The following is a 4,916-nucleotide window of genomic DNA, read 5'->3' on the forward strand; positions in this document are numbered from 1 at the left end:
TTCCTTCCTTCATTTTGAGTGTCATGTAATTGTCCCAGAAATGACAGAAGAGTAACTAGTACAGAATTTGGTACCAGAGAAGTGGGGTCATTGCTGTGGCTATACCTTACGATGTGGATCACAAGCTTTTGGGAATGGCTTATTGGAAGACATAGAAAAGGTTTGGAAATGTCACCTAGGAGTGAAGCCTGCAACAGCTTTGGCTATTCTGTAGGGAAGATTTTGGTCAGAGTTCAGACCAGAAGACTGATAGAACATCTGCTTGTAAGAACAAGGCTAGGGATATTTCAAGCATGGCAGACTGACTAATCTTTCAAAGAAAATTTCAAACAGTCAAATATTGGGGCAGTGGCATGGTGATTGTTTGGGGCTCTTAGTCAGATTTATGATGAGAGTGAAAAGCAAAGTGCCCAGCAGAATGATCTAAGATGCTGTGAATTGGGCCAGAAAGAGAGCTCCAATAAAACTGTGGAGTGCAAAGATAGAGCTGAGAGGATCTCCACTGCTGAGAAGGAGGAGGGGAGTGGGAAAGGTGTCCTGAGGGCAGGAGGTGGCAGTTTCATGCCCTTTGCAGCTTCAGAATCACAAGGATGAGATACTTTGCTTTGAGGAGAAAACTACAGAACCCCGTGTTCCAGAATGGAGGCAGCAGCCACACCAGATTACAGAATAGTGCCTGCATAGAGAATTTTTTTTGTTGGAATCAGGGTCAGAGTGCTCAGTGATGCAGACACTCAACCCCTATAGCCAAGAGTGAGGAAAGCCTGGCTACTGCTCCAGCTGGCAGCAGCTCTTGTCATCATTCATGTGGTGTTGGTTTTAGGTGCATGCAGAATGCATGAGCTCTGAGGTTAAGAAGACTTTAACCTCAATTTCAGAAGAAGGCCTGGTAGGCCAGCCAGTGTGTCCCTGAGATGGCAGTGTGTAAAGCTGTGATTGAGAAGCCTATTCAGTAGAAACCTCAGGAGTTTGAAAAAGCCAGGAATGTGGATGATCTAAGGAAAGCTGCAAAAAGGGAGCAAAGCAGGCCTGAGAGAAAAGCTGCAGGAGCTACCAACAGATTGCCATAAAGGCAGAGCCACTTGGAGCTCACAATTTGTCACAGATTGCTTTGGATATTCCACATGGAACTATAGGACTTAATGTTCGCCCTGCTGGATTTTGGATTGTTTTGACCCCAGTGGTTAGTATCTTTCTGTTTTATACCTTTTGGAATGGCAATGTTTATCTTGTGCCTTTGAATGTTGGTTATATTTAACTTTTTATTTTTATTTTTATTTTTTTTTTTGAACAATAAACACCTTTATTACATGAGTTAAACCAGGAGGGAAGGTTTATTTGCCTTTCTGGGCCTTAATTTTCCTCAGCTAGAGCTCCAGCTCTTTGCCCTCTAGCACATAGCCATCTGCTCGGCCGCACTGGCCTGGTCATGATGCAATGCAGGCAGGAAGCTTGCCCTGCTGGAACTGCTCCTCCAGAAGACTGCTGATCTTGGCGTTCTTTTTCCTTTCATCATACTTCTTTTGAATTTTCTTTGATCTTTTTTGTTTAAAATCTCCTCCTCCTCAGGAGTCAGCTTGGCCCCCTTTTTTCGGCCCAGGGGCAGTGCATAGTGGGATTCGTACCACTGTCGGTACGGCATGCTGTCAATGAGCACAATGCAGTTCTTCACCAAGGTCTTGGTGCAGACCAGCTCCTTACTGGATGCATTGTAAACAACCAATGATCCTTGTTCTTCGAGTACAACACTCAGAGCCCCAGGAGAAGTTTCCCACATCCAGCCGCAGGGCTCGGTACTTCTTGTTGCCTCCTTGAACTCGGACTGTGTGTATGCGGTGGGCACCAATCTTAGTGTTGGCAGCAGGGTGCCCCAACTCATACTTCCGCTTCTTGTGATAGGGCTTTCTTTTGCCCCCGGTCTTGCGGCGCTTGTGCCAATTGTCCCGAGAGATGCCCATTGCTCGGTGCCAGCTGGAAAGAGCTAACTTTTTATTTGTACAAGTGCTCACAGTTGAGAGTTTGCCTTGGATCTGGGAGGAGACTTGGGACTTGTATTTTTCTTTTTTTCTTTTCTTTTCTTTTCTTTTCTCTTTTTTTTTTTGCAGAACTGGGGATTGAACTTCAGCCCTTGTGCTTGCCAGGGAAGTGCTTATTCCACTGAGACATCTCGCTGGCCCCAGGACTTGTACTTTTCATCAATGCTGAAACTGTTGGGACTTTGGCAACTTTTATTGTTTTATTTATTTTATTTTTTGGAGGAACTAGGGATTGAACTCAGGCCCTTGCGTTTGCCAGGCAAGCGCTTATTCTACTTAGCCATCTCCCTCACCCCTTTTGGCAACTCTTAGAGATGGACTAAAATACCTTTTGGACAAAGGGATGTGCATGAGACTTTGGGGGTCCAGGAGCAGAAAGTTATGGTTTGTGTCTAGCTGTCCCCCCAAAGCCTCATGTAAGTTATATGGCAGATGGAGCTGGAGGAGCAACAAGTAGCTTGGGGGTTGGGCCAGAGGACCAGGTCCAAGCCAGAGAGGTCAATGTCAATTGTTAATTAGGCTAGCCAGGAGCCAGGATGGCTCAGGGAATAAACACTTCCCTGGCAAGCACAAGGGCCTGAGTTCAATCCCTGGTTCCACAAAAAAAAAGAGAGATGATGATAAGTACAACAATAATAAAATAAACTGGATATCCTGTGCTTTCTCAGAGATTTGGAGAGGGTCATCCTGGACACTGCAGTGCCCCAGGCTCTCCTCCAGAGTCTTGAAACCTCCAGTAACTGTGAGCTAAATAAACCTTTCCTTCCCTCATTTTGAGTGTTGGGCCACTATGAAAAGAAAATATTATTATGTTGTATGCATCATACTGTTTTTAGGAGACCTGTCCTTGATAGTTGACTGACTCTTGGTGTGGAGGACAGTTCTGTAGCTTCATGCTAGCTCATGCATATTGGTTTCTAATACTAGTGCTTAAGTTCTGCTTTCTGGGCAACATTAACTTGCCACTAAATGAAAGGAGTTTCATTGGCTTCACTCATTTTTGAGATGGTGGATTTCACATAGAAGCATCTGTCCCTTAGCTCAAATAGTTCCTCATTTTGTTTACTGCATTGGTGCTGAGTTGCCTTATAAAATAATAAAAGAAGAAAGAAATGAGTAAATATTTAACTTCAGTATGTCTGAAAGAATTTACAGAATTATCAAGATCTAGTTCCTTTTATCATAAAAACCAAAATCAGAGAGGTTAGGTTCCTATAAATCATCATGGTTTTTATGGATGAAATAGGAGTAATGCCTGACACTGAGATGCGTGGCCAGTCCTCTCAGGCTTTTTCTCACAACTCCGTTGTGAGGACGTCTGCTTTTCTGTCAGCTTGGATGGTTGCAAAGTATCTCTTGTATATATTTCAGGTTTCCCCTTTTGAATTAGTTCCCTCCTCATAGTAAAGGACTTCGGTAAGTTATCTACCAAAGTTGGAAATGACTGCACCATACCCCACCTTTCTCTTTTCCTCACCTCTGTCCTACTTCTTGGCATCACTTCTGATATAAATCCAATTGGGGACTCTTTTTGTAGACAATACTTATTTGAGTTCCAAGATAGAGTGCATTAAACATTTATTGTGATAACCATGTTTATTATTGCACTGACTCCTACTCCTCTATTGTTTTAGTCCTTTTGAAAACAATTCTTTTTATTTATTTTTCTTTAAATACAAGAGCACAAATGTACTTTCATTTTCCATTAGTTTAAATTCTTGAGGGGTACAGCATTACACGGATTTAGTGTCACCTTAGCAGGAAGGTTGCTTTGGAATTTGGCACAAACCCTGACACTGTTTCTAAGGGCTGAAGTTGCTTTTTCCCAGGCCACTCTGGTTTTGTTTGGTTTACCACCTGGATCACTGTTGTTTTTTGTTTTGTACACATGAGCACATCTCTTGCCCAAGTACAATTCAGTTTCATCCCGGGCATAAACATTGTCAATTTTAAGAAGAGTCGTGTTCTGGAGAACACTGCTTATAGCCATCAAAAACAGCCTTGCACCACAGTCTTCCAGATATATTTGCCTTTCAGAAGTCCTGTTCCCAGCAGGCCCCACTTATTTTCCCCCAACTCCCATATCAGGTTAACAGGAGACATGTAGGTAGCTGAGAGATGGCTTTCCATAGCTCTCAGTTATGATCAAATGCCTTCCCCTAGAACAGCTGGGCAAACAACAGGGACTGGGTCTGGTTCAGCACAGGATGTGGTTGAAGAGTTTGATGTATGCTAAAAAGTAGGTTTGACATAGTCTTTTTTTAGCACTTTACTTGTTTTTAATTTTATTTTATTGAGATACAAATATCAATGTGACAGTTTCAAAGCTGATTAGTAGGACATTTTCAATAATTAATATATTTTAGGCTGGTGAGATGGCTCAGTGGTCTAAAGCACCTACTTAGAACAAGCTAAGCTAAGCAAAACACAGAGACCTTGGTTCAATCCCCCAGCACCACATGCCAGCCAGCCCTGCCCCTTGATGGGCTGAGCTGGCCACACACAAAATAAATAAATAAATAAATATTTAAAAAAAATAATAATTAATATATTTTACATAGTTTTCTTCTTAGTGGTTATCCATAGCACAAAAAGCAGACAGGATATCCTGTCCAAATACTATTACTACAAATCTTTCTTCTCACTGAATGAAGTGAAAGCAGCTGTATATCTATCCTGACTATTCTGTGTATACAAACACAAAATAGTCCTTCCTTTGTATCCCCTCTTTTTTAAGTCTTGTCAGAGAAGGATATTCAATTGGCATATACATACTATAGGTGCTTGAATTCAGCAAAACAATCCAACAGTCTAGCAGTCCACAACAGTAGTCCACAATAGTAGTGGGCTATCCACAAAAGTTGTTGACTAGAGCCTTAA

General features: G+C 42.2%; 1 pseudogene; it reads right to left on the reverse strand.

Annotated features, from left to right (window-relative positions):
* Positions 1–1,334: 1,334 nt before the first annotated feature.
* LOC101573959 lies at positions 1,335–1,976 on the reverse strand (annotated as a pseudogene).
* Between the last annotated feature and the right edge of the window lie 2,940 nt (positions 1,977–4,916).

This window comes from Octodon degus, unplaced genomic scaffold (genome assembly GCF_000260255.1).
Source record: "Octodon degus isolate 3935 unplaced genomic scaffold, OctDeg1.0 scaffold00189, whole genome shotgun sequence".
Taxonomy (NCBI): Eukaryota; Metazoa; Chordata; class Mammalia; order Rodentia; family Octodontidae; genus Octodon; species Octodon degus.